This window comes from Rhinolophus sinicus, chromosome 14, assembly GCF_057876585.1.
Source record: "Rhinolophus sinicus isolate RSI-liver-muscle chromosome 14, RSI-T2T, whole genome shotgun sequence".
NCBI classification, from domain to species: domain Eukaryota; kingdom Metazoa; phylum Chordata; class Mammalia; order Chiroptera; family Rhinolophidae; genus Rhinolophus; species Rhinolophus sinicus.
In genome coordinates, this window is record NC_142514.1 from 88,100,742 (window position 1) to 88,114,699 (window position 13,958).

The following is a 13,958-nucleotide window of genomic DNA, read 5'->3' on the forward strand; positions in this document are numbered from 1 at the left end:
TGGCTACTATAATATCAAAAGGACAGAAAATAACAAGCGCTGGCAAAGATGTAGAGAAATTGGAATCCTTGTGTACTATTGGTGGGAATGTAAAATGAAACAGCCATTATGGAAAACACTATGGAGGCCTCGCAAAAAAAAAAAAAAAAAAAGAAAACTAGAAGTATATAATTATATATCACATAATTATATAGAATTACATAAAGTCGTGTGTAAATATTAATAGAATTATATGATCCAGCTATCCCACTTCTGGATGTATATCCAAGAAAATTGAAAACAGCACCTCAAAGAGATACTTGCACACCCATGTTCATGGCTTTACTATCCACAATAGCCAAAAAGTGGAAGCGACCCAAATGTCCATCGGCAGAAGAATGGATCAAGAAAATGTGGTGTATACATACAATGGAGTATTAGACAGCCTTTTTAAAGGAAATCATGGATGAACATTGAGGACATCATGCTGAGTGAAATAAACCAGTCACAAAAGGGCAAATACTATATGATTCTACTCACATAAAGTATCTGAAGTAGTCAAAAATATGAGAAAGAGAAAGTTGAAAGATGATTGCCTAGGGGCTGGAGAAAGGGGAAGGGGGAAATTAGTGTTTAGCGGGTATAGAGTTTCAGTTTTGCAAGACGAAAAGGTTCTAGAGATCTGTTGCACAATAATCCAAAGACAGTTAACACTACTGAACTGTACAGTTTGAAAGTGGTTAAGATGGCAAATTTAATGTTCTGTGTTTTTGTACCACAATAAAAAATACCTAGATGTCATAAAAATGGTGGTGTGAGGTGAGTCTCTGGAAATCTCCCCTGGAATTTACAACAAATTGAAAAACTATAACTCCACAAAGGACTCCCTGCACAGCAGACAGGCAAGACAAAGAGTCTCACTATCAAATTCACCTAAAGGTGGGTAAATTGCGTGAGTGGGGAGGAGGGAAGGGAGAAGTATGGAGACAGGACCACGGGGGCGCAGGACGCAGACCTAGCTCAGTGCTCTGAGCTCGCTGCATCCGGGAACCACTGCAGCTGCGGGAGAGGGAAGAACTCGGACTTCTAGGACTCCGCTTATGGCCCACAGGACTGAGGGGACAGCATATACCACAGCTGAACCCAATGCTCATGGCAGAGACCTCGGAGCAAAGACTGAGGGAAGAAGGCTGAAAACAGTGGTTTAAGCCCTCACCGCCGAGCAGAGAACAGAAGACTTAGGCACTGAGACTAGCTGCCCCCTCCCTACCCTCCCAGAGCTCACCCTGCCCCCACCTGCCCAGTGCTACAAGAGGAACAGTAGCAGTGTCAGATCAAAAGAACAGAATATTTGCAGTTCTGAGAACTGGCGTCCACAGACATGGACTCGCAGCCCAACTAGTTCCGGCAATGGAGAGGGAACCGTGGTAGCAGCACTGGCTGTGTTGGTGGTCACTGCCATTGCTCTGGGACACCTCTCGCAACCCACCCAGCCCCTGTCCCCACCTATCTGGGCAGATCCCTGCAGGAGTAAACAGAGCTGCTGAAACACACGGGCTCTGAATCTGGTGCAGGAAGAGCTTTGGAACTTCAGAAGCTCTCCAAGTCCCCCCATGGAGGCGGCGCCCTATAACCCAGGAGAACTGTTCACAGAGGAGAAGTCTGCCTTCCAGGAAATCCCCCATTATGTGAGAAGCTGGAATAGTGCAAATAAAATATAACACTACAGTGTGAGAGAGAATAAAAGGCTGCAGTCGGACAGAAAATAAAACATTCTATCAACACCTACTGGAAAACAAATGAAAGACTTCTTTCTATCAACCTGTTGCAGAACCTACTCCTTTAGATGTCTAGGAAGAGAAATAATAAATCATTAACTGCCATGAATAACCAAGGTAACAAAACAGCTCAGGAAGAAAATGAAAAGTCTCCAGAAAATGAACTTAAAGACATGGAAATATGTGACTTAAATGACAAAGAATTCAAGATTGCAGTTCTTAAAAAACTCAACGAGATGCAAGAAAACACAGACAGGCAGTTTAATGAACTCAGAAACACAACCAAAGGACAAAATGAACTTTCCCCCCTCTTTTCCTGCCTCCCCCACCCCACTGTGGTTCAAGCCGTTGTTTCTCAGTCTAGTTGTGTAGGACACAGCTCCCTGGCCCATGCTTATATTATGAGCCTTGCACTCCCCCTGGCTGAGGCAGTCGGTCACCAGTCATGGGTCAGATGCTCACAGCACCTCACGGCAGCTCTCGCTGGCTGCCGGCCACTCACGATGGCACCACATGGTAGCCACTGGCCACTCATGGCAGCACATGGTAGCACACAACAGCCCACGGCAGCACACAGCAGCCTGCAGCAGCTCACACCAATCTCCGGCTTCTCACAGTAGCCCAGTTCCAAGGAGACCTGTTGTTCACAGTCTTAGCTGCAGAGAGTGCAGCTCACTGACCCATGTGGGAATAGAACTGGCGACCTCAGCATTAGGTGCATGGCGCTCCAACCACCTGAGCCACCGGTCTGGCCCCAAAATGAACATTTTACCAAAGAGATTGAAATTTTAAAAAAGAACCAAATAGAATTTCTGGAGATTAAAAACTCAATAAAAGAAATGAAGACTGAAATAGCTATCTTAGGGAGTAGAGTTGAACAGATGGAGGACAGAATCAGTGACATCAAAGATAGAAATCTGGAAATGACACGGATGGAAGAAAGAGACTTGAGACTTAAAAGAAATGAAAGAACTCTACATGAACTTTCTGACTCCATCAGAAAGAGCAATATAAGAATAATGGGCATACCAGAAGGAGAAGAAAGAGAGAAAGAAACAGAGAGTATATTCAAACAAACAGTCAACGAGAACTTCCCAAACTTGTGGAAAGAACTGGATCATCAAATCCAAGAAGCAAATAGAACACCTAATTACCTCAACCCCAACAGGCCTTGTCCAAAGCACATTGTATTGAAGGTGTCAAAAATTAACGACAAAGAAAGAATCCTTAAGGCAGCCAGGGAAGACGGTAACCTACAAAGGAAAGCCCATTAGATTATCATCAGATTTTTCAGCAGAAACTCTACAAGCCAGGATGGAGTAGAATCAAATATTCAAACTATTGAAAGAGAGAAATTATGAGCCAAGAATAATATATCCAGCAAAGATATCCTTTAGATATGAAGGAGGAATAAAAACCTTTCCAGACATACAGAAGCTGAGGAAATTTTCTAACACACGACCTGCATTACAAGAAATACTGAAGGAGGCTATTTGACCAGCATAAATAAGGATAATTTGTGACAAACAAAACATAAAAGGTGGGAGAGTAAAGGCCTGAACCAAAATACGGGAATGGAGAAAAATAAGCATGCTGAAGAAAATGGAATACTCTAAATATCAAACTTTCCTTTATATAAACTTAATGGTAACCACTCAAAAAAGAAAAAAATCCAGAACTGAAATATATACTGTAATAAAAGAAGAAACAGAGGGAAACATCATAGAATACCACCACACAGAAATAATAGACAACAACAAAAAGGCAAAGAAACAATGGAGACAGAGTCTTACAAGAAAACTAAAGATAGAATGATAGGAAAGCCTAATATATCAATAATCACCCTAAATGTAAATGGACTGAACTCACCAATAAAAAGGCACAGAGTAGAAGATTGGATCAAAAAACTAACCCCAACCATATGCTGCCTCCAAGAGACACATCTCAGCTACAAGGACAAACTTAGACTCAAAGTGAAAGGGTGGAAATTGACACTCCAAGCAAATGGTATCCAGAGAAAATCAGATGTAGCCATAATGATATCAGATGAAACAGACTTCAGGATAAAAAAGGTAACATGAGACAAAGATGGACATTTCATAATGATAAAAGGGACTATAGAACAAGAAGATATAAATCATCAATATTTATGTCCCCAATCAGGGAGCACCAAAATATACCAAGGAACTACTAACAGCACTAAAAGGAGAAATTGACCAAACGTAGTTATAATAGGGGACCTAACTACATCACTGACAGCTATGGATAGATCATCCAAACATAAAATAAATAAAGAAATAGCAGCCCTAAATGACACATTAGATGAAATGGACATAACTGACATTTATAAAGCACTTCATCCTAGAACATCAGACTATACATTTTTTTCTGGCGTCCATGAAACATTCTCAAGAATAGACCAAGTATTGGGACATAAAACTAGCCTCAGCAAATTTAAGAAGATTGAAATTATACCAAGCATATTCTCTGATCAAAAGGCTTTGAAATTGGATATCAACTGCAAAAAGAAAGCAGGAAAAAAACACAAATATGAGGAGATTAAACAACATACTTTTAAGGAATGACCAGGTCAAAGAAGAAAGAAGAGGAGAGATCAAAAGATACATAGAAACAAATGAGAATGAAAATACATCCTACCAAAATTTTTGGGATGCAGCAAAAGCAGTTGTAAGAGGGAAATTTATATCATTACAGGCTTATCTCAAGAAACAAGAAAAATCCCAGATAAATAACCTCATGTTACACCTTAAAGAACTAGGAAAAGTAGAACAAATGAAACCCAAGGTCAGCAGAAGAAAATAAATAATAAAAATCAGAGCAGAATTAAATGAAATAGAGAACAAAAAGACAATAGAAAAATTAATGTGACAAAGAGCTTTGAAAAGATTAATAAATTGAAAAACCCTTGGTTAGACTCACTAAGATAAAAAGAGAAAAGACATTAATAAACAAAATTAGAAATGAAAGACAGATGCCACAGAAATACAAAGGATCGTCCAAGAATACTATGAAGGAATATATGCCACCAAATACAATAAGCTAGAAGAAATGGACAAATTCTTAGAAACTTATAGCCTCCCTAGGTTGAATCATGAAGAACTGGAAAATCTAAATAGACCGATAACCAGTAAAGAAATTGAATCAGTCATCTGAAACCTTCCCCAAAGCAAAAGTCCGGGTCCAGATGGCTTCACTAGTGAATTCTACCAAACCTTCAAAGAGTATCTAATACCAATCCTGCTCAAACTCTTCCAAAATATTGAAAAAGAAACAATATTCCCTAACTCATTTTACGATACCAACATTACCCTGATACCAAAACCTGGTAAGGATAACACAAAAATGGAAAACTACAGACCAATATCTCTGATGAATACAGATGCAAAAATCCTAAATAAAATTCTAGCAAATCGAATGCAACAATGCATTAAAAACATTATATATCACGACCAAGTGTGGTTCATCCTATGGGCACAAGGATGGTTCAACATATGCAAATCTATCAATGTGATACATCACATAAACAAAATAAAGGACAAAAATCATATGATTATATCAATTAATGCAGAAAAGGCATTTGACAAGATACAATATCCATTTATGATTAAGACACTTAATAAAGTAGGTATAGAAGGAAAATACCTTAACATAATGAAGGCCATATATGACAAGCCCTCAGCTAATCTCATAATTAATGGTGAAAAACTGAAGCCCTTTGCTCTACGTTCAGGAACACAACAGGGCTGTCCCCTATCACCTCTGCTTTTCAACATAGTGGTGGAAGTTCTTGCCAGAGCAATCAGGTAAGACAAAGAAATAAAAGGCATCCAAATTGGGAATGAAGAAGTTAAATTGTCACTCTTTGCAGATGACATGATGCTATATATAGAAAACACTAAAGACTCCACCAAAAAGCTATTAGAAACAATAAACGAATACAGTATAGTTGCTGGCTACAAAATCAATGTACAAAATTCCATTGCATTCCTATATACTAACAATGAAATCTCAGAAAAAAAATCCTTTTCCAATTGTAACAAAAAAGAATAAAATACCTAGGAATAAACTTAACCAAGGATGTGAAAGACCTATATGCTGAAAACTACAAGACATTTTTAAAAGAAATTGAAGACACAAAGAAATGGAAAGACATTCCGTGCTCATGGATTGGAAGAATCAACATAGTTAAAATGGCCATATTACCAAGCAATATACAGATTTAATTCAATCCCCATCAAAATCCCAATGGCATTTTTTAAAGAAATAGAACAAAAAATCATCAGATTTGTATAGAACCACAAAAGACCCCGAATAGCCAAAGCAATCCTAAGAAAAAAGAACAATACTGGAGGTATCACACTCCCTGACTTTAGCTTGTACTACAGGGCTACAATAATCAAAACAGCATGGTATTGGCGGAAAAACAGACACACAGACCAATGGAATAGAATTGAGAACCCAGAAATAAACCCACATAAATATGGACAGATAATTTTTGACAAAGAAGCAAAAAACATACAGTGGAGAAAAGATATCCTCTTCAATAAGTGGTGCTGGGAGAACTGGAAAGCCATGTGCAAAAGAATGAAACTGGACTGCTATCTGTCACCATGTACCAAAATTAATTCAAAATGGATCAAAGACCTAAGCATAATACCTGACACAATAAACTGCATAGAAGAAAACATAGGTACTAAACTTATAGACCTTGGGTTCAAAGAGCATTTTATGAATTTGACTCCAAAGGCAAAGGAAGTAAAAGCTAAAATAAATGAATGGGAATATATCAAATTACAAATAGAATTACCAAATGACCCAGAAATCCCTCTCTTGGGTATCTACCCAAAAAATCTGAAAACATTTATCCATAAAGACACATGTGCTCCAATGTTCATTGCAGTTTTATTTACTGTGTCTAAGACATGGAAACAACCAAAATATCCTTCGATAGATGAATAGATAAAGAAGTTGTGGTATATATACACAATGGAAAACTATTTGGTGGTAAGAAAAGATGAAATAGTATCGTTTGTGACAACACGGATGGATCTTGAGATTATAATGCTAAGTGAAATAAGGCAGACGGAAAAAGTAAAGAACCATATGATTTCACTGATATGTGTTATATAAAACTGAAAACAACAAAAAAACAAAACATACAAATGAAGGAACAAAAACTCATAGACATAGACAATAGTTCAGGGGTTACCAGAGGATAAGGGGGGAGAGGGGAGTGGGGCTCTAGAAGAGGGTAAACGGGGGCTAATATATGGTGATGGAAAGAGAACTGACTTTGGATGGTGAACACACAAAGTGAGATATAGATAATGTGTTACAGAATTGTACACCTGAAATCTATGTAACTTTACTAATTGTCACCCAAATAAAATTTAATTCAAAAAGAAAAATAAATACTTATTCCACAGAATTCTTGTGAGAATGAAGAAATTAAATGAGATAACCTGCCAGACGAAATGCTTCACACATGACTGGTGCTCTAACGTTTATTTCATAGTGATCCAGACTCTTATCATCTTCGAGCAACATTATTTCCACAGCTTCCCATCTGGTATCCATGCCATCAACCTTTCTGCCTCCCAATGTAGTGAATACACCACTGTAAAGAAAATGACACTTCCGTTACACCACCTGCCCGAGCGTGGTCACTTACTGCCTGTGCAAAGTACAGCCCATCTGGTGCTCAGTTACATCATTTCAGGGATTCATGAGGATTCAATGACATAATGTATGTAAAGTGTTTGGAATCCTTGGGGACTGGTGGTGGGATTGTAATTGAAATAGCCGTTATGGAAAACAGTAGGGAAGTACATAGTAAGTGCTCACCAAATGGTCATTATCATTTCTCGAATGGTTCTACTGGTTAAATCAGTTTCTCCAGTTTCTTCTATTAGTGGATCCATATTACTTCATGGCGCACACTGTTGGTTGCCTACCCAACGCCATTTCTCTTTTCCCCCTGAAAGAACCCCAAGTTTGTCCAAGTATACAAACATGTGCTTCAGGAGAAGTAGCCCCTCATTCATTCCAAGGGATTTGTCCTCGCCATTCCTGTGCCAGGGACTGCAGTGCAGTGCCATTCCCATGGAGATCTGAAGGGAGACTTCTGGTAGACATATCCTTGGCTGATGAAAAGAAAAACAGTCCTTTGTTCCACCTCTGCATTTTGTCATAAGAATGTGATACACTAATGATGGCAGGAGAGAATACTATAAAGGACCAGGTCCTTGATGAAGACCTTGGACTACTGAATTCACCACCCAGAATGGTCCTACCTCTAAAATTCTGTGTGAGAAAATAGATTTGTCTTGCTCCACGCTCATATTCAGCTGGTACACACTGGACCAACCATATGGGTTGCTAGCATATTGAAATATTCCCGTGCTGCTTTGTTAATAGTTGCTGTCCAGTGCCCCCTGAGTGACTCTATCACCCCCATCTCTTAACCCTTCCCTAGAATTTTCTAGACTTCCCCTATCCCTCCACAATGGGTCAATAAATGCTGGTCATAGCAGAGGCCTCCAAAACCCTACTCCATCACTATGGCCAGGGTTTATTCTGATTGGTTATCACATTAAAAACCATGTCGAAACAGTTATACAATTAAAAAATAATTTTTGTCCTTACTGTTTCAGTCACTCGAGTCAGGGTTTACTATTACTTGCAACCAAAAGCTTGCTAATTGACACTTTTATCCACCCAGTCAGAGCAGCTCTTCTAGGATTGCCCTCTGCCACGGAACTCAGCTTTTCACTCTCATATGCTCCAACCCAAACTCACCCAACCCTCAATCTAGGCTCCAGCCCCACCGAGCCACCCCAATCCGTACAGTTTGCTCTCCTCTCTGTACGTCTGTAGCATCCATTGTCTGTGCCACACAATGTAGCACTTGAAAAGTCTCGCATTATTTCCTAATTCTTTTTTGTGTATGAGCACGCGTGTGTGTGTGTGTGTGTGTGTGTGTGTGTGTGTGAGATAATCCGTCAGAAAACAGTAACATTAAGGGCAGGAACTAAAGTGTATCCCGTGTAAGTCCCTCAATAGCGTGTCATCAGTAGGCTTAGAATAATATTAATTTCAGAGGGGAAAAGTGAATGGACTATATGGTTACTGTTGATTTTCATTGATTTTCTATTTGTTTTTATTTTCTTTTATTTTTTGGTGGGGAATGGGAGTTGGGAAAAGAATCTAAGGTATGCAAACCTATTTATTGTAAAAATTTACCCCCAGCTCTCAAACCTGCTTGGTGATCTCAGATCCATCTCCCCGTGGTCAAAGCCTCTCTAAGAAAGCAACATGAAAGATACATAGACCAGAGCCCAAGGAAGGCTCTGAATGGTATTTCATTCTGCTGTTCATATTTTCTACTTAAAAAAACCAAACACCACAAAACCCAGAACAGACTCACGGGCGTCTGTGTGGCCTGTGGAGCCCAGGAAGCAGCCCCAGAGCAGCTTGGCGACTCCTGTGGGAGGACAGACAAGCTTCCACAGTCAGACTGCTGCCCACACAACAGGAGCTGAGACTGACCATTGTGTCTACCACTTTCCGTTTTCTCCTAGTCTTCTTGGAATTGTGTGTGACAGAGAGCCTCTAAAGTCCCTTTAAGAAATATTCTAAGAGGTCATTAAAAAGTGGACCTCATTTCCACATCCAGGGCACAGATCCTATGACAGCCTTGCCCTAAGCTGGGGTCAAGGAAATGGGCGGCAGACAGGAGGCGCCTCAAGGCTCCTCCAAGTGCCTGGACCTCCAGTTTCCTCACCTGCTTCAAGGAGGTGATCTGAAGAGGGGGGGGAACACTCTAAGAGCAGCCCAAGAGGCCAGACCATCAAATACAAGGCTGCCTGATCCTCACCACTCCCACCCACCTAGGGGGCAGCTCAGGCTGTGTGAGGCTGGCCTCTGCCTGCAGTTTCTGTGACCATCCACAGGCACTGGCTGTGCACATCCCTAAAAGCCACGGGTCCACATGGTTCTGCATCACCCCTGCTCCCACGCACTGGGGGGCCTTCTTCATTGTTCTTTATTGCCTGGAGACAGTGGGTTTCCATGCACAGGGTGGTGCAGGCATTGCCTCAACGTGACTGTAGCTCCAGATGGCAGCATGCAGCACAGCCGACCCACACCCAGCCTCCAACAGGTCCATCCAAAGCACCCCTAATACACCTACTCTGATTCTTCTCCCCCTCAACAGACCTGATTTGGGAAGACAGACTCCCATGCTTGCTGGAATGCTGATACCAGCTGGCACATCGCCCACCATAAGGGCTGAGGGCCCCAGGAAAGAGCCCACTGAGGTTGGGGCGGGGGCTCCCTTGGGCTTGAAGATAGAAGCAGCTGAAATTTCAAACCCAAAATGCAACCGTTCAGAGATTTTTTTTCTGCACTTGCCTTCTTGTAGAGGCTTGTTCTTTCTTTGTTGCAAAAATGTTTTTACATCTTAAGATCTTTGAAGGATTTTTTTTCTTTATCTTTTTTTTTTTTCCCCCAGAACTGCCTTGCCTGCAGCAAGCCTGTTTCAGTCAGAGAGCGAGCTAGATTTCCCCCTGCGTGACACCTTTGGAAACTTTGCCTCACTCTGGAGAGCTGTCGCCAGAGAACCCACTCTTGGTTCCCCATCCCCAGATTTCAAAGGCAGGAGCATTTAAATGCATTGGGAGGCATCCAGGGACTTCCCAAGGCTAAAGGTATTTCCGAGATGCTGGGAGAGAGAGCCCCGCTGATGCCCAGTACTTCACTCCTTTTTTGGCGAGGACACTTTCTTGCCTGTCGGGCTAAAAGCAGCAAGCATGAAATGTGCCCTCGTTCATAAATCTGAAAAGAAGCCCTGATGCTGCTGCAGGAGGGAGGGGGGAATCCTAACCGGAGCTGGGCTTTCCAATAAAAGGAAGACCTATCAACTCTCTACTCTCCACTGAGCTGGCTAACTAGACTCCCCATAAGGGTTCCATGAACCTAAAACAAACAAAACAAAACAAACAAAAAACAACCAAAAAGTAAAAATAAAACCAACCCACTGCTCTACTTGAGAATCCTGATTACAGCTTGGCTTGCATGCCCAGAGGAACTCCGAGTCCCAAAGGGACTCGATGCTCAGCTGATTTCCCCACTGCAGCCCCACAGCTCTGAGTGAGGTGGGCACACACCTAATTGGGAAGGCATCTCCTACTCAGGTGCTACATAAGTGTGGGTGCAACCTTCCTGAGCCAGCTCCACCTTAGCCCGAAGCACATGCTCAGATCCGTGCTTTCCTAATAGGATGGGAAGGTCTGAGAGCTAACCATTTCCTCTCACTGTTCCAAACTAGGGCAGGGCCCGCCCCACATCAAACCTGAGGTTAGGAAGTTTGGCTTTTGGACTTCTCCACCCTCTCCTTTCTGCACATCTCTGTTCACTTCCCACCACACCCCTTTGGGCATTCCACGGCCCTTTGCCTTGTTAAGATTTGCTCAATGGGAATTAGCCATTCACAAATTAGTGTGAATTTATCTCCGATTAAAATAAACCCCTTGTCTGCTCTTAAAAACATTTTCCAGCAGCAGAGTGTTGGTGGTCAAGGTCATTTTCTTGGTGAGCCTCCCTACTTCTACAAGGGTCTGTCCGTGGACTTGACAGACCACTCTCTCTGGATGTCTTGATTTTCACCTTCCAGGTGATCCTGTTTATCAAATAAAATGTATTCATTTTGGAAAAGGGTAGTAGAGCAATAAAGTGATACTGCAAATGAGCTGGAGTTAAAATTTCCTAGAATTCTTAGGGAAAACCAGCATTAATTGAGCACTTTCTAAGTGTCAGGTTTGAACTTTCATTGACTTCAGATTTGACTTTCATACTATCCTCCTTTCAGAGAAAGGAACAAGTTCAGAAAGTTTGCTTCATCCAGCTAGCAAATACTGGAGGTGGAATTTTAACCAGGTTGTCTGACTTGCAAGTTCAGTGCTTAGGAATGGAAGCGGTCTTAGTAATTACCTGGTCCAACCTCCTCCTTATGGAGATGAGAAGACAAAGGCTTTTGTCTAATGACTTTTCCAAGCTCACTGATCCTAACCTAACAACTCAGGAATTCACCAGGCAACAAGTATATGAGTCTGTAGGTTTTTGCTATAGTAACTTCTCCCTTCCTCCAAATGGCTTTTCTTTTCTTATTGATAGTATTGAATATGCTGTTTACTGAAAACCATTTAAAAATTCCTTATACACAGTGTGTAAATTATAAGTAAAATTAAAGAGGAGTAGCAGACCCTGGACTACAATTCAGGGTTTCTTAATTCAAATCTAGGTCTTTGTGAGTAGTTGCACATGGCCTCCGACTAATACCTGCATAAATATTAGCGAAATTGTAAACGAAATGCCGTGTTTCCCCGAAAATAAGACCTAGCCAGACAAACAGCTCTAATGAGTCTTTTGGAGCAAAAGTTAATATAAGACCTGGTCTTATTTTACTGTAATATAAAACCAGGTATAATATAATATAATGTAATGTAATGTAATGTAATGTAATGTAATATAATATAATATAATATAATAATATAATACCGGATCTTATATTAATTTTTGTTCCAAAGGACGCATTAGAGCTGATTGCCCAGCAAGGTCTTATTTTCGGGGAAACACGGTGGGTATCCTGTAGACACTAGAGCAGTCTTGATACGATATTCTAACTTAAAGTATGCTCCTCTGGTCGAGTCAACATTTTCTAAGAAAAATCCTTTGGCCTCGATCCTTCATTTCCACGTCAGGGTACCTATTAGGAACCAAATGAGAAGAATAACCAAGACTTATTTTTTATAAACATTGATTGTGTGCTAAATGACTTATAACCATTATACCTCATACAACCTTACTGTAATGGAGACTATTATCCTACAATATACAAGCAAAAAACCTGCCACACTAGCCTCACTAGCAGCGGACTTTGAAGTCCAATTAGGAAGTGCTGGTGTGCCACAGGGAAACCTCAGGTTAATACGGGTCACTGTTTCCTGGAGCATCAGTATTACTGGATGGTAACTTAAAGCTTCCCAAACAGTTTTTCACGGGAATTTATTATGAAGTGGAATGCGAAATTTCCAGGGACTTCATTTAAAGCTAAAACAAGATTTTTGAAAGAAATGTCGTGCCTAGAGGTGGAGTAGAAGGCAGCTTGGGGCCATGTCTTTCTGTCCCAATGAGAGTACATTTGATAGAAAATTTTGAGGAGCAAACTAACAAAATAATGTTGGGAAAAAGAAGCCCCATTTTCACTCATACAATGTATATACTATCTATACTTAAACCAATCAGAATGGTAATTTTACCTTCACAAATAGTAAATATTCCTGAATATGAAATTTTAAAAGTATCTTGTAGAAGATTGGTTTAGGCAGATTTGAAGGGGAACCTTGCTCATTTCTTCACTTGTACGTTGCTCTAAACTACACACCGCATATTCACATATACAATTGAAAATTTTCTGCCCCACAAAAAAAGTAAAAATAGGTGAATTTAATTTTAATATATTTTATTTGACCCAAGATATGCAAAATATTATTTCAACTTGTAATCAATACTAAAAATTTATAGTAACTTTACTTTTTTTCATACTAAGTCTTCAAAATCCAGTGTGTATTTTATACTTACAAGCTAGACTCGCCACATTGCAAGGGTTCAGTAGTCATGTGACTATGGCAACCATAGTGAAAAGTGCAGCTCTAGAGCTATCAGAAACTTCAACACTCCAACATTCCTTTTTTATAGGTGAGGAAACTGAGGCCCAGAAAGATGAAGTGGGTCTCAGCAACTTAATAACTTGTCAGACTCCCCAGACTCAGGCCCTTTGCAAGTCTAAATTTTTGCGTGGTTGCCTTTTTTCTTGAAGTATTCTGTATTTTAAACTAAAACAAACAACTGATTAAATGAGTTTACAGCTTCTGGAAAACATTATTGGGGACTTATTTCTTCAGGAGTCCTTTAAGAGGACTGATGTAACAATCAACCACCAAACATGCACCTGCTATCCTCAGGCGCAGTTCATGTAACCCTTCTTTAAGGGGCATGTAAAGAGATGAACTTGACTAGTCCTGTGCATCCTGTGCTGTCTTAAAGTTCTGGCAATCAACAGCCTACCCACCATTCATGCAGCTGGCATTACAGGTTGATAATTAGAACTCAAGAGCATAC